The 24,943-nt window shown below is 49.5% G+C and overlaps 2 long non-coding RNA genes across 3 annotated transcripts; both read right to left on the bottom strand.

Moving 5' to 3' along the window:
• Window positions 1-3,002: 3,002 nt before the first annotated feature.
• LOC121057235 lies at window positions 3,003-10,455 on the bottom strand. 2 transcript variants are annotated; one of them, XR_005813717.1, is made up of 7 exons: window positions 10,355-10,455; window positions 10,165-10,208; window positions 9,737-9,873; window positions 8,063-8,141; window positions 4,598-6,196; window positions 3,575-3,634; window positions 3,003-3,167 (listed from the first exon to the last, which is right to left on the bottom strand). It is a non-coding gene; the product is annotated as an uncharacterized LOC121057235 (long non-coding RNA). The 2 variants fall into 2 exon arrangements; XR_005813716.1 differs by lacking the exon at window positions 8,063-8,141 and having other exon boundaries at window positions 3,006-3,167; window positions 10,355-10,443.
• A 9,166-nt stretch (window positions 10,456-19,621) lies between these two features.
• Window positions 19,622-24,868, bottom strand: LOC121057241. Its single transcript, XR_005813726.1, has 2 exons — window positions 24,312-24,868; window positions 19,622-20,992 (listed from the first exon to the last, which is right to left on the bottom strand). It is a non-coding gene; the product is annotated as an uncharacterized LOC121057241 (long non-coding RNA).
• Between the last annotated feature and the right edge of the window lie 75 nt (window positions 24,869-24,943).

The following is a 24,943-nucleotide window of genomic DNA, read 5'->3' as shown; positions in this document are numbered from 1 at the left end:
CACACAGCTTTATGTAAGTGCTACAGAGATGCTTAAGAATAAATTAAATGCATCCAACTCCCCTCAGAACGATGAATCAATCTCATTTGCATGTCTCACCCACAACTCCCAAAGTGCTGATGCTGGGAGAAAGTTCCTCCAGTTTTCTTTTTTCTCCTTGTCTGTCCTCACACGCATTTCTCCAACCTCCCTCGTGTCTTGGGCAGCCGCATGCTAACACCATGCTGCGAGGATGAGATGAGTCAAACGAGGGTGGGCACCTGCCCACATTTTACCACTTTTGTGAGGGTGTTTTACAAGCCCACAGCATGCACAGGCTCGTCTGCTCTGCTCATCCCTCCACACTGCCATCCCTAGTGATTAAGGGCTCACGGCCCTGGCTCGGGCTGCCCTGTGGGGTCGTTCCCTTGCTGCTCCCCTCCCACCCCACCCTAGCCAAGAGCTCACAAGTTTCCAGTGGGCAAAGTGTGTTCATTGATAGTAAAACAGCTCACGGTTGCTAAATGTGGGTGTTCTTGCACTGACCTGGGAGGAATCAGCAGCACTCCTGGTTAAATTAGCACCAGGGCATTGTTCCACTCTGGTGCTGCAGCCTGCAGCTACTTCTGACCAGAAAAGAGTTTTCATTGCCAAATATGTCCGTGTCTTCCTACCTACCACATTTCCAGTGGGACCTGACCCCCCCATCAGCTACTAAAACAAATTCTGCAGAGACTTCAGGTGCAGAGACTCCGGGCTCCTGCATTTTATTGCAAAGGAATCAGTTTTGCATTACAAAGGCCAGCGAGGAAACCTTTCTGTGCTGGGTCTGCAGTTCTCCTCTTGATGATAACACAAGCTATAAACCGAGCTCACTGAAAGCCTAAAATATTTACTGATCATCCTACTTCTGCTGGCCACGTGGAAGTAATTGCCATGGAGTAAACCAGAGAAAAGATCCATTTATAGCTCTCAGGGAACATTTTTCCCTGAAGGAAGTTACCACCTCTCCCCCAAATGTATGAGCTTTGGTCTCCCAACGTACACGTGACACTTTTTTTCTCCTTTTCTCTCCCAAAATCAACACACCTGCTGGCAGCGAGGTTGGAGGAGAAATGCTGAGGACCAGGAGGAGATGTGCACCGCAGGCACTGGCGAAGCTCTTGGGGTGATGTGGCTCTCCCTTTACCCCCTGGTAGAAATCCAGAGGTGTAAACATGTGCACCTAAGGAAGCAAATGAAAGGCTGAGCCTCCTCTATTTAGGCCAAGTACATCTCCAGGGTGGGATTCTCACTGCTGAGCCTCAACGAGCAGCCAGGATGCCCACTGGAGACACAGAACGAGGAGCTAACCGTGCTGAGCGACGGCTGCGTGTGCCTGCGTGTGCCAGCGGGCTGCCAGCAAGGAAACTCGGCATGAAGCCGCCTGCTGGATGGGGAGGAGAGGAAAAGAGTTATGGGGGGGATGCTGCCTGTGCTAATTGCCAGTTCGGAGATCAATTCAATTATAACCCTTGGGCATACAGCCTTTGGTTTACCGGGAGGTAACGCATTTCTGGGATTTCATCCTAATCCCTAATGTTTATTATCACCTGCTTCCAAACTGAAATCTGGGTATTAAAGGTGGTCCTCCTGGAGGGGCTGGCTGCACAGTAAGGGAGCTGTGACACGAGGTGGCAGTCCCCAGGGCCATGTCCCTGCCCCATCATAGCCCAAGTGGGGTCTGCCTGGGGCTCACATCGTGCTCATCCACGGGCATAGGGCAGACACCAGAGCCCCCGTGCAGCCCAGCACCCTGCAGCTCCACGCCTCTTTCCACAGAAAGACTATTCACAGGCACTGAATAAAAAAATGATGTAGTACCAGCTTTACAAGGTTGGCTCGCTGGTACAGAGTAGGAGGAAGCCTTCAAACCCCAGCACTCATTACGAGCCATACATCCACGGCTGTTGTGCGTAATAGTCTGTTCCTAATGAAGCTTGAACTGAAGCCAGTGAAATCGTACAAATGTAAGAGAGAGGGGGAAAAACAGGCCTGGTGCTTTAAGTCTGCATTAAATCTTACCTGCTGAATAGCTGTTAAATATTACGGAACGGTTTGCACGTGTGGGTGATGAGAGGCAACAATGCTGCACCTGCTGTGTTTCATGGTCAGGCCCAGCACGCCAGGTATCTGAGACACGGGCTGCAAAATATGTGCCTACACGTGTTGTTAGACATGATCAGCATTGTATGAAATTCTTCAATGGTTTTGCACAGCCTGCTGAGCCACTGTAATGAGGAGGAGGAGGAGGAGCATTTACACAAACCTGCAGTTTATGAATGTGCCATTTATACGCTAAACTTGACTGCTATTTATCGGACTGGATCTGGCAGCTCACAGTGAGCTGGAAACAGCAAATCACTTAGTACATTGCCTCCAAAACTAAGCTAAATAAGACTCTGGGGAACAAGGCAGTCCATGGTCACTGCCTCCATCATATTCTTTACTCTCGACATGTTTTTTTTTCTGCGGTTTACATTACAGTGGGGCTACAGAAGCATCTGCTCCAGTCTTTAACTGTATCAGCTTCCTAATAGAGATGCTCTGGTTTTATTTTCTTTTAATTTTTAAAAAATTTAATTTTCGTCTCTGAACATCAATGGAAAGAAAGATTCAATGTTGTCAGAGGTATGAGTGGAGAGAGAATATTTTATAGGGCTGCTCACCTATTCCTGTACAGCCTCTGCCTGCACAGCTTTGCTAGGGACTTTATCAGGCACTTCATCCAACTCCCAGACAATCAGCGGCCTTGCTCTTAGTAGTTACCGACCCTCATTTGGCACCACCTCTCACTTGAGGGCTCTGGAGGGGGCTCAGAGCAATTCCCTGCAGTTGCACCCACAAACAGCAGAATCTGGGGGAACGGAGCTGCACGGGGTCTGCACTGCCATCAGCTTTTGATAACAGCAGCACTGCGAGGGCAAGATGCACGAGCCCTGTGTTTACTCACATCCGTGTGCTCATCAGGTGAGGAGCAGTGCAGTGCATAATCTTCTGTGACAAACAGATTTTCCCCAGGAATCTCATAAAGGACTTGGAAAGGACGTTTACGGCTTCATAAAGCACTTTGCTAACGACTTGCTTTACCACTGCTAAATCAACTGAAATCATTTAGCACTGTCCTCTTGTAACTTTCCACATTTGGTCTACAGGGGAAAAAAAAAAAGAGTGCTGACATTTGCAAAATACATCTCAACCCATATTAGATGGTGTTAATTAAAATGACTTGCTGGGTAATGAGCTACAAGGGAAAAAAAAGAAATCAATCAGAGGCTTAGTGCAATTAAAGCCAGCTAGCCCAGCTCTGCGCCAGCGTGGCGGCACCAGCACCCCTGGCAGGGGGCAGCTCCTGCATCCCCGCAGCACGACGGGCTATGATGGGGCTCGGGCATATCGTGGGACTGAAAGCTCCAGTGCCAAGGGGCAGCAAAGGCCTTTGCAGCCCTCTCCTTCCAGCATTCCTCGCCCCGTCCCTGAAAACAGAGCATTTCCATCATTGCTGGAGACTGAACACCATGCATGTGGTGCTGAGCCCGGTGCTGCCCTGCCTCACCTGCCTTCACCCGCAGCCAGTGCCTCAAGACCTGCCTCCAATCAATACCGGCGGATAAGTCTAAGAACAAGAAAAAAAAAAAAAAAGCAATGGGAATAGGGAGAAAAAAACAACAATATGAAGGAAATGGGCTATTTCTTCCCCCAAAAGGTGCCTTTCAGGTGGTTAGGTCGTGGTGCAAATTAACAGTGTGCTGGGACACCATTGCAGGCATTCTGTGTATTTGGAAGCTGAATTACCAAATTAAATGTGACCCTGTCTCCAAAGAGGGGAATTTCAGTGCTGTGTGGGGAAGCTTAGCCGTACTGTCTCTAAGCATTTTGCAGCTTCTGCTCCAAAATTCATGTGAACATCTGCCTTAGCTTAAGCGCTTCCTCAACACCGGCGTTTGCCGAGCAGGGGCCTATTGCAGGAAGTGCAATACAAGGCTTCTGCTGCTGAAGCTCTTATTAAGTGTCAGAACAAAACGGGCAAAACTTGCTCGTAAAAGGAGCCCAGCTGACAGCAGCAGGGAAAGTGCTTTTTATTCATCTTCCAAACAGGTACCTTCAGGCGAGCAGCATTAAAACCTCTCTGCTTGGCCCAGGCCAGACGATGCTGTCCTGGAGGACGATATGCCAAGACAGGGAGGAAGTTCAGTCTTGCAGGCGTGCCACCAAGTCCATACAGCAAGCAATAAATAACCATAATGGGTCTTTTTCACCGCTTCTCTCTTGAGGCTGTCACCCAAGTCACCAAACTGTGGAATGGCATTCACCATTTTAACTAACTGTTTCTAAGAGAACTGAGGAAGGAGTTAAAATCAAACAGAAGATGCAGTTTTCTCCTCTCTCTAGCTCTCCTCACCCTGTGTGTTCAGTCACAGCCCAGAACCATAAAATCACAGAATGACTTGGCTTGGGAGGGACCTCAAAGATCCTCTCGTTCCACCCCCCTGCCATGGACAGGAACCAATACACCTTTCCAATTTTTAAATAAAGAAGTTATCACTGCACAAGTGTCCGGGCACCTCCCTGCTCTCACCTGCTGTTCTGTCCTCCCTGGTCATTTCTTGTGTGAGCAACAGGAGCCAGGGCAGAGCAGACCTAGATCAGCAGGCAGATAAATGCAGAGGAGGATGAGCATCTTCTGCTGCAGGGCCAGGGCAGAGCTCTCCTCCCAGCTTGCTCTTGCTCCTTTACTCTGCCTCTAACAACGAGGCACAGCTGGGATGTGTTCTGCAGGAGGAGAAGCCCCAGGTGAGCCTTGATCAGAAAGGCTTTCCCCTGCTCACACACACATGGCAAAGGGGACAAGAAAATCCCGACTTGTCATCAGCAGCAGAGCAGGCACAATCAAGGGGAGCCAGGATTTCAGCTGCCAACAAGTGGCATCATGGCACGGATCCTTCACTTCATAACATGGACCCAGATAAATGATAAGCACTGCCAGAAAGATCTGAGAGAAGGCAACTCTCCGGCCAGCCAGACCAGAAGAGAACTTTATTTATTCCAGCAAAGCCCCCGGTGACCAGCAGAAGGATGGTCACATACACACTTCAGATTTAATTTCCCTAAATGATGCATTGTTAGCAGGGATGGGAGCTGTGGAAGCGCTCCGGCAAGTCTGTTTGCAGTGATATACCGAAGGCAGCTCCGAAATGTCATAGCTGTGATACGGCACTTCAGAGGACGGGGCGGATCATCGATCCAGATTTAGGCCTGTGTAAAAAGCAGCTCATGTGCAGCAGCACACGCAGCTCACCATTACGAAAACCTCTCCACCTCCCTGTCAACAGGGATGAATTTCCTTGCATTTCCCCAGCAAGGGACCAGAGTGCCAGCCGTCCCTCCGGGGAAGGCAGACCCAGGGAGGCAAGTCGGATACAGATCAGGAGCAAAGCAGAGGGGGGTTTATAAAGCAAGGGGGATGTAGCAGAGCTGGGACGAAGCTTTCTGACAAAGCCGAGTACCCCCCACAGGGCTGGGAGAGCACCAGGTGCCCCTGTTGCAGACAGCCCAGGAGGGATGTGCCCCCCCGCAGCATCGCGGTGCCGTGCCTGCTCTTCACACCTCGGGAAGACTGAAACATCTCCCCCACACATTCACAGCCAGCAAAAGTGTTCACATTCTCTTAAAGGAAGACTCCAAGCAAACAAACGGGATTATAAGCGATTCATCACTGTCTGAAAATGATTCTCTTCGATTTGTGAAGCTCTCAAAGGGTAAAATATGGAAACGGGCGTGCTTGGTCACACCTGAGCTGCCTTCGGAATAGCTCTTCTTTGGGGATGCGTGTTCATTTTTAATTATCTATGCTGAGAGGGTACATTTGGGTAACTGCAAGAAAGACAGGAGGATATATATATAAACCCCTTCTTTTCAGAATGAATTTTTACAGAAACCGAGCCAAGTGTACACCGTCACCCTTGTATCCAGACTTGAAAGACTTCAGATCTAGCACAGGGACATTTGCTAAGGGAAGATGGTAGCTCCTGGCTCAGAGCAGCCACTACAAGAGGCACCAGGCAGACTCCACCCATTGCCTCTTCCTCACCACCAACTGATTCTGTCCAGGAGGGTGATGCAGCTCTCCATCCCTCCAAAGCACTGGGCATGTGTCAGGAGCAGCATGTAACCAGCACTGTGAGAGGGCTGAAAAAAAGAATCACTCTTTCCTGTAAACTTAGCAGGACTCTTCAGGAAAAAGTAAATATAAAATTGCCCGTGTCATTAAAAAAAAAAAGTATGGCTTAAAGAAATCATCAGAGGTAGAGACGCCAGAGAAGCCTGTTGCCTTCTGAAAACAGTTATCAGCATCTTTGTCAGAAGGAAAGCTTTATTCTCTTCCTTGATAAACTACCATGAATGATGGAATGCAGAAATAAATGATGAATGAAATGCCTTAATTAAATACAAACTGAGAGCAACTTGGGGCATTGTATTTTAATTCAGTCCTTTGACAGCACTTCATAAGCCTTAGGACAACATCTCACATTTTGTAATGCAAATGAGCTGCTGCACTGGCAACCTTCACCCCCCAACAGGAAAGATGGGAGAGCTGAGAGCTTTGGAAAAGACACCTCCCAGGAGCCAAGTGGAATTTGCCCCCCCCCCTTTTTTTTTTTTTTAAATAGAAAAAAATGTTGGGGTAAGGTGTAAGTCCCCAGCACTCAAGAGGCAAAGTCCTGCAAGCTGCGAGCACCCTGGGCAGCCCAGCCAGGCTAGGTGGGATTCCCAAGGAGCTGCTGGAGCAATCCACCAAGACCATGGCAGAGGAAACTCCATCGCCCTGGGAGGAAGAATTCCCATGGTCTGGGACCGTAGAATGTGGGAGAAAACGTGCACTGCAGTGCATGAGGTGCTGCCAGAGTAGGGACTTGCCCGAGCATCATGGACCTGGCTGAAAGGCAGGAAGAGTATGGGCAGAAGGGGGTCATAAAGGTTTAGGGTGACAAAACCCATTACAATTCTAGGAACTGTTTTTTTTTTTTAAACAATTTCAGAGCCTTGTTATGTTCCACCCCAAACACCTAATTTATACACCCTTCTGGGTGTAACTTGAAGAATAGCTGCTCGACCAATGCTGGCATTGCCTACTATTAACATGTAGGGGCCAATTAAATTATCAGTGCAGTCAGATTGCAAATGCCTCTCACAAAGCAATATTTCACCTTCAGTCCCCATCATCATGCAGTGCAAAAAAAGAACAGAAAGAGCATTCGCTCTGTGGGAATTTTTTTTTTCTCTCTCTGCTAGTCCTTCCAGATCTAATAAACAGGGCTAATAGACAGCTACATCCAAAGATTTACTGCATTTAAGCACGACACGAGGATCCGGAGATGTAGCCCTTAAGCGCTGATTTGTATTCAGCACGAGACGCTCGCTCGGGGAGCAATGCCAAACTCAGTGCTGAAATTCCTGATTTCACAGTGGAAGACTTAAAAGGCTACGAGCACAATGTCATCAGAGAAGGTTTGAACTCGTTCATGAGTTTTTTAATAAGACTCTCAAGCTCCCCATTTGGGTTACGGGAGGGATTTATGGGTTTAGAGAAGAGCGCTTCTCAAGACGTTTTATCAGAAGTTCCAACAGGAAGGGAATAACTCCTTGGCAGACAAACGACAGTGCCAGGGCTGGTGACAGGAGCTGGCTCCCACAGCTGGGTGTGCTCCCATCTGAATCCCCTCCAGGGCCTGAACAAGACCCCTGTTTCCCAGAAAGGGTAAAGAAGCTGGAGGCTCATCCACAACCCGTGTTGTGTTCATTTGCCGCCAATATTTCAAGCCTTTAGGTACTACAAGGAGCCTAGAAACATTTCCAAGCCTTTTTTCTCTCCAAGATGTTAGGAAAAAGAGCCTCACTCTTAAAAGGATCTCACTGCTTTGGGGATCATACAAAAAGCAGGATTTGAGGTCCTGCAGAAGGAAGGGCAGATCCATTCACACCCTGGTGTGAGCACATCTCCTGCTTCCTCCTCGGAGGCACTGCAGTGCCCATCACTGCTCACCTCTGGTGGACAAAGTGACAGCTCCATGCTCCACCGTCACTATTAATCATCTCATTAATGAAGGCTTGGAAAACCAGTCCTGGAGATGGGGGGGAAGGGAAAGACAGGGGAAAAAAAAAAAAAAGGATGAGATCAGCAAACTAATCCATCTCTAAGATTTTTTTAAGCTTTTGACTATAGATTTCTTCCTTCCACAGAGTCTGCCAGAGCAGGGAGGGGGTGAGACCTGTGCAGTTAAACAAATCAATTAATGAATTTTCTCCATGACATTCAAGGGCTGAGTCCTGGGCTAATCGTAAAAAGGCACTGCCAGAGGATTTTAATAAATGCCCTTAATTAAGTGATATGTTTTAGAATTAAATTATGATGAAAACAATAAATCCTTTCCCAATGAATGGAGTTCAGTGTGTACAGAAGGAACAGGGCATCCCTCTTCTTTTATCTTTCTGTTTTTCCCCTCCTTAATACAACAGGAATCAAACGATTAATTATCAAACAATACAGGAAGCCATGTCATTTATCACCCTGCAATCCAGCCTTTTAAGAAGTGAGATTTAACCTTGCACTAGCTAATCCTGTGCTGGCAGAACAGTTTAAGGCTTTTCTTTTCCCCCCCCCTTTCTTCCTTCCCCTCCTCGCTGAAGGACTCCGGGGCTAGTGCCCTCAGCTTGCCAATGCCCCTTTGGAAACCTCGTCCCTCTGCCTCATCTGCGATGCGGTGCTCAGCCAGCCAGCCCCATGGCGATGCAAGCAGGGGTGGTGTTTGCACCACTTGGTGCTCACAGAAAGCACAGGGAGCTGCCTTTGTACGTAAGGAGTTCATAGAGGGAGAGCTACAATAAGATGGGGCGAGGTAGACAGGTCACTTGTCCCTGACCCCAAGAGACTCTGCCTGTGTGCCTCATTGATAGTCACAGCCAGCAATGGCACCAAGCTCAGCTCCAGCAGGAACAGCTTGGTGTCCTGCTCCTGCCCTTGCAGGGACCCCGGTCACACAGATGGTGCTTGCCTGCAGCTCTGCAGTACACGGCTTCCTGAATTGAGAAACATCCCTGTGGGACCGAGCTCAGCATCTTGCAGCATCCCACAGGGTAGGTGAATGGCTGTCGGGCAGGAATGTGCAGGTGGGGCAAGAGAGATCCCAGTCTGATCCCCTTGACCAGAGCCAAGGGCAGGGCAGAGGCGTTCTCTGCTGTAAATTGGCATTAAGGGATAGAGGAATGCCTTAAAAAAGGGGCTGGTGGACAGAGGAGAATTACAGCAGGACCCAGAGGAGGGAAGGGATGGTCTCAGCACCCTCCCCATGCTTTTGTGCTGATGACTCTGCTGGAGTTGTTTCTCAAGAGCTGGTTTATCTCCTAGACTGAACACAGCGCTCATACATTCAGTACAGGGAGACCTTGACCCAGGACAGCTGAGAGCAGGAAAGAATAGAGCGATGCAAAGGAAAACAGTTCTGGAGAGGGTGGGAAAAAAGTGTATATAGCACAAATCTTTACCTGCACAATGGGTTGTTTTAGCTGTAGCATTTTGTTATCCAATGCAAGAGCTGCCATAATGCAGTGCAGGGAGAGTCAATATGAACTAGAGAGAAACTTAACAAGAGAGATTGCTCCCCAAGACACAGCCTTGTCACAGCTGATGCAAACAGAGGCTCTTTGTTAGCATATTTACCTTGCTCCACAATCATTTACTTGCTGCATAAATAGAACTGTTCATTTTCTTCTCCCAGCCAGCTCTTCTCCTCCATGGGGATATCAGTGCAAATAGCTCAGGGTATCAGGCCAATGTAATATCCTTTTCCAACAAGGCTGCCGGTAATTGCAGGAAGAAAAGGAGAAGACAAAAAAAAAATCAGTTGCAATAGCTGCTGAAAAGTTGCAATTAAAGCAAAGAAAATACACAAAAGGAATAACACAGTACTAATAAAATAAATTAACTAATAATAGGAACTTCCTTGATATTAACTTATCTGTAGCAGGACCAGTGCCCTGCTGCTATTTCTGTAACCTGCAGAAGCTACCCCAAGAACAACAGCAGCACTTAGCACGCAGCCATTGCTTTCACTTTTCAACACACCACTCCATCGCTGAGCAACTTACCAAGCAGCACAACAGCCAGTTGAATTTTTCCAATTAATCTCCTTCTGAAAGAGAAATATCTTGGGGTCAATAAATTCACAAGAGAGTTTTCCACATTCATCTGAAAATGTCTGTTGTTCGATAAAAACCCTGAATGTTGATAGGATTTATCAGTTTCCAAACGCTACCAGCACTAAACCTTTTGGCTTACCTCCACTTCAAACTATCCACAGGAGAGCTCCTTGCCCCTCAGTCTGCAGGGAACAAGAGGGGAGAAGCTGCTGGCATTTTATGGGGCAAATGCAATCAGAAGCTTCACCTGGTGAAAGCCTTGGTTTACTACCACCTGTCTCTGAATTGCCCTCTCAAATCTTGGTACATACAGCAAGTCTGAGTACTTTCCAGGGCCTCCTACCCTGAAAACATTTTCTGGGGCTTTTCAGTAGCTTTGCCACAAACAGCACCAGTTACAGAACAGAGGTCCTTTGCACAGGGACGTTCTAAAGTGTCACCTTGAGTGGCATGTACACACGTCACCTCTGTACTGCCAAGCAGCCCACTGGGCCTGTGCTTCTGGCAGGTGCAAAAATCCCCTTTAATCATGAGAAATGTTAAAGTGGGAGAAAGAAGAGCAGTATCTGCTGTTTATCCATCCCCTATTGAAAGAGAGAATCAAAAATTTTCCAATTCAAACTCTCTTGAAAGACGGCAACTGGTGAAATGTAACTTGCTGCTGGTAAAACACAATTGTTTTCAATAATTAATATACAAGATACTTTAAAGAAAAGCAGAGGTCTCATGGAGTGGAAGGTGCAATTATTGTTTCATTAAAGATTGATTGCGTGTGTGGCCATTCATTTGAATAATGGCTCTGCTGACACCTTAAATGGAATGATAAATGAGGTTTGGTGTACTGCTGTGACTTGATACACAAGTTGGCTCATGGATGCTAGTGAGAAACAGCAGCATCTCTCCAGCCCCAAAGGTCACCTGAAATATTAAAGAGCTGAAGATCAAGTAACAATGAATAAGGTCAAACAGAATGTTATGGTGACAGGACTGGAATTAATTGGGTGATAATTGTCTTACATTTTTGCCTTTATTTTTAGTTTATTTTTCTTATGAAAAGAACCCAGAGGCATGGCCCCGCTTGGCAGTGAAATGCAGCGTGCTTGCCACCAGCCGCAGCAGAACAGTTTCTCTTCTCAGAGGAAAAGCAAGGTGCCCCCAGCAAGTGGCAGGGGCCGTCTGGGAAAGGGGCTTCCTAAATCCCAGTTCTGGGCTTGGTGGGATGCTCATCATTCCCATCCCAGCCCCAAAAGAAGCCTGGAGAGCAATGCTTGCTGAGGGCACCCCTACTGTCACCCATAGTGTTTGTGCTTGAGATAAAAGTGTGGTTCCCACGATGTTTTTCTCCAGCTGCTTGGCTGGGGAGAGCAGAGGGGGTGGGAGCGTTCCCCTCTTCTCCTCGGCAGGGCAGGGGGCAGACCAAGGCCACTGTCCTTCTGCAGGCAGCGAGGCTTGCAGGGCAGGAGTTACAGGAAGAACAAACACATGTTGGAAGTAAATGCCTTAATTATATTCATGATCGGTTTTGCCCTAGTCTGCAGCACTGAGGAGACCCCCTTCTATCAAAGTCAATTAAATGGAGGCTATTCTACTAAAACCTAGCAATAAAACAAGGGCTGTACATATCCATTAAACTGCAGTACATATCCATTAAACTTGCTTTTGCTGCTGCAGTTCATTTACTGCCAGGTTTTGGACTTGATTCTGATCTCATTTATGTAGGTTTTACCCTGGTGTAATAGCAGAGACTTCTCAAAGTCAGTCCGGCTGATTTACTCCAGCCTGGTACAGATATTGACACAGTTACAAAGGGATGAGACAGATACTTTCATTTCAAAGACCTGCAAATAATCTTTGAGCATCAATAAACCCCAGAGATTAATGGTTTGCTAAGCAGCCAGGTTGCCCTACACACGCTCACACACACACACATCTAAATGCAACTCCTAAAACAAATTTCTCCTGGAGACAGGAAAGCTTTCTCCCCGACCACCCCAGCAGGATCAGTGCTGATGATGCCCTCTGACTTCATGCCCCTGCTGTCCCCACGGGCCCTGGGGACAAAAGCTGGAGGTGACAATGCAGGGGGCAGTGCTGGGGCTGGGTGGGCTCTGAGGGCCCGGCCAACCCAAAGCAGGTCGTGATTCCATGGTTCTAACAGTTTTTTTTTTTTTTCTCTTTTATAGGAAAAGTGGCTGAATGCCTGCTTGTGTCAGGGGGCGTAACACCCTTATGGCCAGGACTGACTTTCTGTTTTAACAGACACCAAGAGCATCCCTGGATTTTATACCCTGCTGTCATATTCTGTAAATTTATCTTTTATATTCATACTGATGCTTTTAAAATAAATCTTCAGAGAAACATCTTCAGCTCCTTCCCTTCAATCTCCATCCACCCCTGACCTCTCATGGTGCCCCTGCACAGGGGTGACATGCTCCTGCCCTTGTCCCCAGAACCCCTCACACAGACAGCGCTGGGGTGGCGCCTGCACCTCCGTCAGGCATGGCACACTGCATTCAGAACAGAGCAGTGTGATCGGGGTGAAATTTAACATTTCATAGCTGCTTTTTGTATTTCAAAGAGCTTGCAGGCAATCCGCTCATGCAGTGCAGCCCGGAAGCTGAAGACGAGGTGGTGAAGTTATCAGCACTTTAAAGACGCCTTTGCTTTCTTAAGGTTTCCTTAAGAGGTCTCACGATAGTTTTCTTAAAGGGGGCTGAAGATAACAGGGAAATGGCAGCACGCGTAGGAAAGGGAAAGGAGAAATCCATGTTTGCCTGTAGGCAGAGCAGCAGGGAGGTCAGGCAGGCAGGGTGGCTCGTTCTCAAACATCCACATATGTTAAAAGCTTGAGTCCCAGTAACTTTCGCACAAAGTTAGGAAGATGCCTTTGAAAATATGGTGCACGCATCCCAGAGCATCAGCAGCTCTGTCCCCACCTGTCTTTAGCCTCTGTGGTTCTCACTGTCCTGCTCCGATCAGCTGGAGATGCACGGAAGGACACGCACAAGGGGAGACAGAAACCAAGGACGTTCTGGTTTGGGACGATGTGCTGGGTGCGCCTTTGGGGTGACCCACACTTATGGCTTTCATTTTGCCTTAAAAGCAGCTGCAAGCACAAAGCTATAATGCTTCATGGCAATAAGCAGGGATTTAATGAACTTGACAAAAAAAAAAAAAGGAAAAGGTCACCACGTCCTTGTCTATTAATGTGGCCCTGCAGAAAGACCCAGTGACTAATTAAAACTGTGGACTTCGCAGCCAGGAATACTAATCTTTATATCTGCACCGGCCTTAATTATCTGCCTCTGCGTGCTTCTTCATGAAGTGGGAAAACAACCCATATTCAATCTAATTGGCTTAATTTTTATAACTGTGTTCCCCCCTGAGATCCATTTCTAAAACAATTTGGACCATTCTTTCAATATCCTTTTCTTATCTCCTTATGATCATCTCATTCACTCTAATTTGGAAAGAGGCCCATGAAAGACAGACAGAAAAAAAAAAAAAAGTCTTTTTTGCTTTACAGAGTGCCCAATGTGAATTTTCTGACAGCAAAACTTTGAGTTACTCTGGGCTCTGTTAAAGACAAAAGGAAAAAAAGGAGGTGAGAGCGCTGAGATTTATGGCATCCAATGAAGGCTCTGTACATCGTGATTTACACAGCCACAGCAGCGGGTTGAGTCTGGAGAGAAAAATGTGTGGGACTCTACGATTTATGAACACCTACCTGGCATTTTCAAAACTCTCGAGCAGCAAACTATCAGGTCAATAATTCTGTAAGTGATCAGCACTGGGCACTAGGTCAGGTACCAGACCCATTACAAACACCTTTGTGCCCATTTATTTACTTGTTTAAACCGCCTTAATCCCAGTACTCAGCGAGGACACGCTCCAGGCCGTTGGCATCTGGTTGCTCCTGCAGGTTCCCAGGCATGGCTGTAACCCTGCTGTCGTGGCCAGCTGCACTGGGCCATCAGGCCAAGGCTTTTTTTTGGCAGTTTCACCTCTTGGGGTTGAAGTCTTCGTGGGCCCAGCCCTGGGACTCGCCAGGTGCCCCAGCAGGCACGAGGCAGGGACTTACACACGGATAAATAGCAGATAAACAGCAGAGGGAAAGAATAATTCGGTGTGCCAGGCGTGGCAGCTAGGCAAGGTTCCCAGTGGTGGCAGGCAGTGGGGAGCTGATGAAGAGGAGCAGGGAGGAAGGCTGACTCAGGGGTGTGGCGTGGTGGAGACAGGTGAGATGCTGAAGGACGAGGAGGGAGAAGAGCCTCTGCTGGCTGTTCCCCTCCATCGTGGCTCTTGTGCAACATCGTGCTGGGCAGGAGAGCCGTTCCCTGGGCACGGGCACTGCTTCCCTCCAGCTGGAGCAATGGTGAGTTATACGCGTGGGAAGCCTTCAGAACATGCTTGTATTTAGGGGACACCCATTCGTTTGCAAGCCATTGGAGCACACCTCAAGCTGGGCGTGCAGCTGAGCACCGCGATGCTCTCCTCCTGCCTCTTCCCCTTTCCCCCACCTCTCCTGCAGTACAAAGCACGCCTTAGCGGGGAGGCAGACGTGGCCAGCCTGAAAGCGACATAATGAACGGGTCAGCAGCAGCTGAGTCCAGTAACGAGACAACTCTTAGCATTACGGGAGGGTGAGTGGTTAGAGGTGATTGTTAGCACAAGTTTCCGGACTGTTAGCACGCTAATGAAGTTTTTAATAATGCGTTAACCTTTCCTCAGTCCTCCACTCTGGCAAATCACACCGTGATTCTATGGGTGGGTGGAAAGGGCTGCCCTGGGGCGATGCAGAGCTTCCAGCTGGTGAGGCCACACGTGCAGCAGAGGAAGGAGGCTTGGCTCCAAAACCGAACCTGCCTGAACCCTCCCGAGCTCCCTGCAGCTCCTGGCACCGCTCCCTCCGCAGGAGAATCTGCTTTGCTACTTGTGGTATTTTATTGCTGGCATTTATTTGTTGTTTGGCGGATTTTAGTTTTCCATAAGCAGACATGGCTGGTTAGAAATTCAGCAGGGATAAGAGATGCCTTATAGGTGCCAAAAAGGAAATATCAGCAGATGCTACGCACAGACTGAAGGTGCCACCGAGCTTCCTTTGGCTCCCGTGCTGCTCAGGAAGCACACCGCCTTCCCTCGCTCCCAAACTCTGTTTAGTGAATGAAACTCATTTTCTCGTACAGCATTTCACTGAGCTTCCACCACTTACTGGCTGAGGATGGGCACTAAGACAAAAAACCCTCTCCCTCCATCTCTGGGAAAAATAGCTTTGGATAATATTGATTCCTCTGCTCCTTAAATTGTTTCACTTTTATTTCACACAGGTGGCTCCTCCAGCCTCGTCTGACACACCGTCAGTACAGACACACAGAGAAGATGATTACACATGATTCCTCCTCAGTCCTGGCATTGCTGCAGGTTCGGAGACGTCTGCTGTAAAGGGCCGAGCTGCCACCTGAGCACTGGCCATGCCACGGGACCGGGGAACGCAGTGACGGCCCTGGCCTGGTGCCTCTCGTAAGCTCCCCTAATTTCGTTTTTCTTGCTGTGATTTATGACACGAGGAGAAAGGCCCTGCTCGAGCTATTTCTGAGGAAGGCACTGGGGGGTTGCAGGCAGCTTTGCTCTTTGCACCAAGTGGAAAGGGGAAAGCAAAGCCGTGCTGTGGCTGCAGCAAACGGAGAGGCACCGCGCAGCTCCATAGAAAGCAGGGGCACGGAAACTTCGCACCAAGGGGCTGAGAGCTGTGGATGGCAAAGAAAGTGCTCCTCTTTCCCTGCCTGCCTGGCAGCCAAAATTATTCATCACAAGCGAGCAGGCAGTCACAAGGCTGCGTTTCTTTGGTATTTAAGCATATGGGCAGAGGCTCCATCGCAGCAATAAATGAACTTCAACAGATTCAGGAAAGCAGCTAAAGCCCAGATCTGGACAGGGACAGGGAACTTTCCCCATCTCTGGGGAGCCTGGAGCCCTCTCCCCTCTGCATGCCCTACAGGGACGTGCACGAAGCGGAGCCCATCACACCCAGGGGCACAGCCCAGGCTCGCTGCTGGCACAGCCGAGGGATGCTGGGCACCACGGGGACCCGGTGTTCTGGACATCAGCAAGTGCACTCACAAGTAAAGCCGACACAAATTGAAAGAGATGTTTATCCCCTGTGGCATCCCACACAAGCCCCGTCACAGCCGGACCTCCTGAACGTCCTCCTGATTGATGAATATCGACCAGGAGGTGATTCGCCTCCAAACACTCTGGGTTTGGAAGCCTGCCTCTAAAAAGTGAGGGATGCACGTGCACGAGCCTGTGCTGCTCGCCTCCTCGTGCATCGCCCGTGTCCCCGAGACGAGCCTGGTGCAAAGGCAGTGCTGCAGAAACGGGGCTGATCCTGCACTCAGGATTTGAGCCTCGCCTGGTGCAATGGGACCCGGCACCGCAGCAATCAGTAGAGCATCGGGGTTCTGCAGCAGCTGGGGAGAGGGCTAAGACTTTGGTTTTACTGAGTGCAGTCAAGAAAGCTTCTTCATGCGATCCTCTCTATAAATCATCTACACAGCACCTACAAATCTCATCAGTCAAAGGCAGCAATACTCGATGATTTATTTTTACAGCTGGCTGAAAAATTTCCTTCAAAGTACCACTTCTGGGAGAAAATGTCTTTTTAACAACATGGAGATCTGCTAAAGTTTCTCACTTTGAAAAGTTTCCCATCCAGAAAAGAGCAGTTTCTGGAGATTTCTGGAATTTTGAATGATGAAAGGGAAATTGAATATTTTGTTTTAGGTGTTCTCCCTCTTCCCCACAAGAAAAGGGATAAATATTTTTCATCCCTGTGTCAATTTACATTAGTGGCTCTGTTTAGGCTCTGCCATACAGGGGATGCATTACAGGGCTTCCATAGCTTTATGAGACACAGGAAGATCGCTGACCCAGGGAGAGTACAACCAGGCCTGAAATAAAATGGGTGAACTGGGAGACAAAAGGAACAGGGTGCAAAAGCTGCAGACTTGGAGAGGGCGACAGGCTGGGACCTGAACCTGCGCCGAGTCCCTTTACTGACCTGAACCTCCTTGTGCCCTTGACCCCATCACTTAACCCACGCTCTTTACAGGAGCTGTGAACAGAGGTAGGGCTGCTGCTCCCACCTGTCCCCAGTTCATTCTTGCCCTCGTAGCTTCAGTTTCTGGTTCCTCGTCCCCACACTGGCCCCTGCACTCAGCCAAATCTTTAGGGCTGCTGCGATGCACGGTACCAGTCACCACGTAACAAGATTGCCGCTGCTCCCCACCTTCGTTTCATTTTCAGACTTGATTACCGAACTCATATTTCATCCAGATAATTTACGGAGTCTTGGCTGCGAGCAAATGGTCAGTTTATTATCTGCAATTGGCCTTTGCAGCAGGGTGGTGTCTGTTCTTGTACCGCTGGGCTTGAGCTTGGGGCTTTTTACCTCGGAATGATATTTCTAAGCCCTTTCCCAGGCGAGGAGAGATAGCGAGTTTGTTATTGATAGAATTTCCATTTAAATTGAGGACGTTGCTCAGCGCAACACGTGTACCAGTTAAACGAGACTCCTCCAGCAAAAAGCAGAAAATTATATGATGGGAAAAAAAAATGTCGGGAAGGGGAGGGAGGAAGGGAGAAATCACAAAACCTAATATGAAATCCAGCCGGATATATGTCTGCAATAAAGCATCTAGATCTTAATAAGGCTGTGGGTAAAGCTCAGATTACACTCCCAGCTCTCTATGCTATCTGCTAGTCAGCAGCTGCTTCTCCTGAAAGCTCCTTTCTCTGCTTGCCAATCCGATTAGCTCTCTAGAAAATTAGAAACAAAACAACACAAAATCCTTCGCTTTTAGAAAATAAATAAAAAGGCCGCCATGAGAAGGGGGGTGGATCAGCCCCGAAAAGTCTTTTCAAGTGGGTAATGACATGGGACAGAAATTTCAGGTGGTTTTCTTTTTCATCTCAGATTTTAGTTTACTCTGTAATTAAAGGGAGGGATGCAGGGAACAAGAAGAAAATGCTTCCCTACGGGGCTCTGCCCGTCCTTTCCAGCCGCTTCCCCAGGCACCCAGGGCTGCACCTCCTCTCCTGCATGGCCCCGCAGCGCCAGCTCTGAGCCTCTTACCAGCAGGTTAAGGGGGTCCTGGTGCCCCTCACTCGGTCAGAGCCACCAGGGCTCTGCTCCCAAGCTAAAATGCACACAGCCCTGGATAACGGGTGGGTTTCTAGCCAGGAGGACTGGGCATTTCCTGGTCTGATCACTCTTCTCTCCCAGCCCGCAGCTGCTTTCTGTTGCTAATCAGAAGAAAAATGCTGTGCAATGAACCCGTGCAAGCAGCGTTAATCCCTACAAAAAGGGGAAACCATCCTGCATCTGGCCCAGGAAATGCACCCAGGCTCAGGCCCCCTGCACTGTGCAGGCGAAGCTGTGCCCGCTCTGAGCGCTGGGGATGGAGAGGTGACACCGGGGCTGTGAGCTGCTCCCTAGGACTGATGTGCTGAGCCCTGCTCCTGCTCCTGGCTGCTCTGCTCCTCCCAGCAGCACAGGATCCACATGATGAGCTCTTTTTTTTTTGCCATTTGCAGGGTCACCTCTAAGTCTAAATCACAGGTGTGAAGTAATCAGCTCCATATTGTACGTTGGCGGTTGCTACGGGGGAAGAAATGATTAATTTATCACCCATTCCAAGATCTGAAGAAAGAAAGATAGGAGGGGAAAGACAGAAAGAAGGAAAAGAGAAAAAATAAAAAAAAAGAAACAGCCCCAAATAATTCTGCCTGAGCTGCACCGCGACATTATTTATGGTCCAAAACTTCCACAACACTCTGAATGTAAAGCAGGATCCCCAGCATTGATAAGATTGTGCCCTGATCAGAGGGAAGAGACATCTGAGGGAGGGAAATAATGGCATATTTTCAACTAGCCAGGGAGATTGCAAAAGGATTTTAATTCCGAAGATGCTGAACAAATTGCAGGTGAGACTCTATGAGAATAAATAGTGTCTGGTCATAGATCAGCACAACTTGACTTTCTCCCCCTTATGGTAAAGCGCTATCAATCTTTAGAGGGGAGGGAGTGAAAAAAATCAAGGTGGAAAATGAATTATTCCTCAGACCTTTCTCCTCACATGGGAGAAACAGGAAAACCTTGCGCTCTGCAATGCGTGACCCCGAGGAGATGGGGATGCTCCTTGGCACAAACCCCGGGGGAGCAAACGGCTTCGTGCAGCGACATGGCGTGCCGGCTGGAAAGGGCGATGCTGCAGTGGGTGGTGTGTGTGGGCTCCCCGTTACTTCATCTACAGCACTTAACACAAATATTTTGTTCCCGGAGCATCGCTGACCTTATTAACAACATCTAATAGCAAATAGCTGGCTTTCAACCAAGGGTCTCAAATCCTTGTGGAAACATTTATTTAATTAGACGACGCAACACTCAGCAATAAGGATGGCTGTGTTTTGCCATACACCAAATGGAAGAATTAGAGGAAAAAGGGAGCAAAATATGGAGAGGTGAGTTGTACATCCCCCTCGATCGTACTAAAAATACCCACGCATTTGGAGTTCTCCAGGCCCTGGGAAAACACTAATTAATCCTTGGGGGCCTTCCATGTGGCAGGTGGCAGAAAGGCCGGGAGTACTTTTGGGCCCTTTTCTGACCTGTTTCAGGGTGTTTATTTGAGCCCCACTTCTCTCGCCCCAGCAGGCTGGTGTCCCTTGCGGCAGTCTGACATCTCGGGGCAGGAGGCAGCGGCACCGGGGCCGTTCTGCACAGGCTCGGAGAGGCCATCCATTGCCCACAGGGGTTTCTGTAGGGCCACCGTTGTGAGCAGGCGATGGGGAGCACCAGCAGGGCCATCTCGGGCTGATGTGACCCCGCGGGGGCCCTGCCTGGTGAAATCCCTCCCGGCGCACGGAGATGGCCAGGCTCCCCGGCACCAATAAACGCAGCAGTAGCACTGCTGATAGGAGAGCGATTAGCTCATCATAAAACCCATAAGGATTGGAGATGAGAGAGGCTATTTGGGACTGAATGGCTTTTCCAAAGGCATATTTCATCCCCAGAGCACTGAGGCTGCGGGCTAAATCGTGCATTTTCTTTGCTCCTTGGACATCAGCAAAGGGCGACCGCGAGGCTCGCAGGGCTCCGAAACATCCGGGGCTGCAGGAGCAAGGGATGGGGGCTGCTGCACCAGGCTGTGCTCAGGGACAGACATTTCTACTCAAAACAACATTAATGCTCGTTAACGAGAACAGACTGATTAGCAGCTACGTTGTGCAAAACCACTCGTGGTCCAGGTATGTTGCTTTGCCGGGCAGACAGGCTGTGGCAGGTGAAGCAGCCAAAACGCAGAAGCTGGAGAGAAGGGGGGAGGGAAGGAAGGAGGAGATATTTACATACAACATATATTTGTCTCTTCTTGGTGTTTCCTCCTGAAGAAACTTGGAGCAGGGATTAAGTTTTATACATTCAGCCTGCTCTGCTAATGCCCTTCAGCAAGGTCAATCTTTGCATGATGCAGGTTTGAAAATTAAATCCACGGCGGTGTACAAACTTCCCGGGTAGTTTGATTCAGTTTCTTTCATTTGCCACCAAAATGATATATGCGCGTCGAATTCACAAACGCTTCCTTTCAGAGCAAATAATTCACAAACAGGCGCTCCCCTCCGTGCTTCTCCCCCTCTCTCCCTGTTGTGTGTCTTAATTAATGCTTCAGGTCCGGCGGCTTTTTGATTTCCATTTCCACAGGGACTCTGATCAGCCTGCCTGAAAGGCAAACCACAAGAAAGGACATTTGGTTTTTGGGTGGCTGCTCCCACTTTCTCCTGAAATTGGGCATCACCCACATGGCCAGGGTCTGTCCTGGAGCAGGGACACTCCAGCTCTTGGTGAGATGGGGCCTCACGACCAGCCCAGCACCTGGGACCATGACTTGGCCACTCTAAGGGATGTCCCCAGGGTCACACAGGCCGTTAGGACCAGCACGATGCTCGCCCAGCACCGTGACACCATCGCCCACCCTGGGGTGTTAGGAAAGGGTCCCCTCGGGTGCAGCCCCTGGCTCTGCCCCCAGGGGAACGGAGAGAACAGAAAATCCACAGAGCCAAGGAGCAGCTGGAGAAAAAGCCCAGCCCAGCGCTGAAAATTTCCTGCGAAGAGGAACATCTCATTGTCAAATTAACACACTAATAATTAGCCAGCACGAGAACGCGACGTCCCAGGGCAGGGCCCGAAGATGGCACATTTGCTCTCTGCATTCAGCTGTGTCGAGCTGTGATTCAGGGGTGCCTCTGAGCGTGACAGCCTGTGCTGTACAAGATGTAATTTTAGCGCTTCAGAGCTCTCTTAGTTATGCATCTCCTAAAAAACCAGAAGTGTGTTGGTTTCTCTCTGAATAAGAAAAAAACAGCTTCTTCTTTAGGGTTTTCATGCGTTTGATTTCTTTGGGGTGTTTAGTTTTGCTCTGGGCTATTTGAGAAAACCCATTAAATACAAGCATATATTGCTAAGTTTTGTTTGCTGGGAAGGTAGAAGCGCACAGGGCCTGTCTGAACTATTGAGTTTGTGCCTCTGGAGAAAATCACTTCGCTGCCATGATGCCCCAGGATGAAAAAATCTGCAGCCAGAAGTTACGAGGAATAAATGAAACAGCGATAGGTGCCATAAATAAAACCACGGCGCATTAACACTCTCCCCACTTCGGGGATCAAAAGCAAAATAGCTCTCAGTGCTGTGACATGGGGAAAATCCAGTGAGAGCCCCAAACCCAGCAGGCTGATTACATGCCCAGCGAAGGCACTGGTACCGGAGCTCTCCTTGCATTTACACATGTACAAGGGTTGTATTCAAGGGGGCTGCAATCCCCCCCCAGCTGGAAGCACTGGTGGAGGGATGGGTTAAGAATAAATTCCTTCCAAGGCTGTTCCGTGGACTCTAACGCCAGCAGTGCCCCCTGGTTGGATTCAGACCTTGGATTAAGCCTTGAAAAGCTCCGAAGCTCGACCGTTTTGTGCCACTGTAACAGCAGGAGAGCAGCACCGGGGGAACAGCTGCTGCAGATGCTGAGAGCAGCAGCCCAGGTTGGCTTCAAAGGCTGCCAAGCAGCGAAGTCACTCTTGCCTTAAAGTAAGAAGAATAGATGGCAAGAACAGAAGAAAGGAAAGACGAAGCAGAAGGCCCCACTGCAGCGATGATTTATGGATAATTACACACCGAGGCACCGCTGCCCACCTGCTGCTCCTGCGCCATGCAGCAGGGCAGAAAGGAAGCAAAGTGGGAGCAGGAAAGGAGAGCAGAGGAGGCGGCTGAGTCTGAGGGGCTCAGCTCCAGCCCTCAGCACCAGCAGGGGCCAGGGGGCTGCGGGGACGGATCCTGCCACCAGCACAGCACCAGGCAGAGCAGAGGACGCGGTGCCACAAACATGGGGGAACAGCTTAAGGATAACCAATTATTTCTTCCTGATTCCAAGGCACATAATGGTTGGAAAAAAGTCTAAAGGACTTTCCGGACATCTGAAACCCCCAAGGGTCTGTCTGTCCTGCTCAGGTCACCTGCATGAAAGCAAAGATAATTGGGAAGTTGCACATCTGGCGGAGTGCTTGCTGGAAGAAAAACCAGCAGCGAGCTTGCAGTGGCACAGTTCCCATGCAAGGTGTGAAAGGGGAGGGCAGACCTTCAACCTGCACTGAACTGGCTTTGCTGGAGACTCCGCAGCTTAATTTACAGGTAGCAGAGAACTGCCAGGAGGCCTCTCCAGCTCACTTGCCCCTTCTCATAGCAAGCCATAGAGAGGCTTTTATTTATATATATTTTTTCCCCTGGAGCTGTGAGTCAGATCAGTTCAATTCATTTGATTGAGATGCTAATAAAAAAGCAGCCAAACCAGGCCTAGCTGGGGAGAAGATGCTGGACAAAAAGCAGCTGAGCACTGAAAATAATCCTAGTTTGCCTTTTACACCACGAAAGCCACACTACCCAACACTTTGCATTCCCTTCGTGCTAGAGCTTATTCCTCTCCCCTTCTAGTGACTGCCTCCCACTTCTCCTTGCTGTTTCGCTCTTTCCGGGAGAGCTTTAGTCGCACTAAGGAAGCCCAACACTTCGTATAAAACACACATTCACAGGTTTTCTTCTGGGTTGGTTGCCCAAACTCACCCAGACCATAGGGAATAAATCCCCAGGATCTGCTCTCTAAATTTAACCCTAGCCAACGCTTCTTTTTTAGCCATTTTTATTTTTACCAGTCTCATGCAGACGTGGTATTTAGGGAGCTGGGAGGAGCATCGCTTCCAGATATAATAATAGAGCACGGCACATTGCAACCAAAAGCTGTCACGTCTTGCAACGAGCAAACGGGGCGTGAGCAGGGCATGAGCATGGTGTGAGCACGACGTGTCCCAGCACCACGCAGACGGGACCAACACGAGCACCCGGTGTGCTGCAGCACCTGCCCTGTGCCACCAACCCTGTCCCCGTCCCCATCCCACAAGCTGTGAGGGGGACCAGGAGCATGTTGGTCACCAGCAGCACAGCCCCAGGGCTGAAATATGAGCGGAGGGTGCTGCATTTTGGCAGAGATGCTCTGCACCACGCTGGGCAGAGGCGGGCAGCTGACCCGGCAGATGGCAAGCCCATGGCCACAGCTCCATCCCTATGTGCTGTGCCCACACCCACCGAGCATGCTGGCTGCTGTCACACAGCCCTGGACGGGCTGGGATGTGCCTTGCACCCATGTTTCATCCTGCTCGAGTGGTGTGGGCATGGGGCTGAGCTCCAAGGAGCCTCCTGTCCCATGGGTAACCTCGGTGGGGTCTCAAGTGGCTAACGTAGGGCTGAGCTCGTGCTCTTTTCTCCACCCTACTTGTATGAACCATGCAGGGATGTACTGGTTTAGGGACAGCCACTGCTCGGCCAGCTGAGCTGAGCCGAGCTGCTGCAGAACACGAGGTGGGCAAGGGGCTGGCAGACACATGGCGAGCAGGAGGACCTGGGCCACTTCCTCCAGAAACAGGGCTAAAAAAATAAAGGAAAGAAAATAACTCTTGTTGTAACCAGAAAGCAAGTCACAGAGCAATTCACGCTTTACCTTAGGAAGCAGCCTGGGAGCAAACGCTCGCATCCTCACACCGGGGTCAGCCTGGGTAGCTGGAGGGGAAAAGCTCTTCAGGCCTCACGCAGAGTTAAGCCCCGGCTCTTTGAGGACAGCGAGGGCACAAAGCAGCCCCCAGCAGTGCTGCAGCCCCCACGGCCACTGGGAACACAGGGGGCTCAGCGGCACTGGGTGAGCTCCAGCTCCCAAGGCTGTGCCGGGGTAGGTGCTGCTGCTCTGGGTGCCTTCCTCAGTCCTGGTTTCTGTTTGCACCGATGGGATCAAGTGGGAAGAGCAGGGCGAGGGGAACCTCAGAGGATGGAGCAAAACTGAACTATCTCGGTGTTCCAATAACCTGCTGCTTTCTGTTGCAGATCATCCCAAAATTACCTCCGTATTGCACTTGGCAGAGTTACCGCCCTGTAGCTCTCGCACCAAATCACGGGCTCTTTGTTGTAAGAGAAGAGGTGAAAACCTGCCGTGCCTTCCAGCTCTGGCAGCTCCAGGAACAGTCAATCCTTCGCTCAGATCTCTGTTTTCTCCTAATGGCAGATCAAAGCTCCTCTCGGCAGCGAGACCCCAAGGCATTCGTGAGAAATGTTCGCTGCAGCCACAACGACCTACTGCAA

This window comes from Cygnus olor, chromosome 19, assembly GCF_009769625.2.
Source record: "Cygnus olor isolate bCygOlo1 chromosome 19, bCygOlo1.pri.v2, whole genome shotgun sequence".
Lineage (NCBI taxonomy): Eukaryota > Metazoa > Chordata > Aves > Anseriformes > Anatidae > Cygnus > Cygnus olor.
This window is presented reverse-complemented; position numbering and strand designations above follow the sequence as displayed.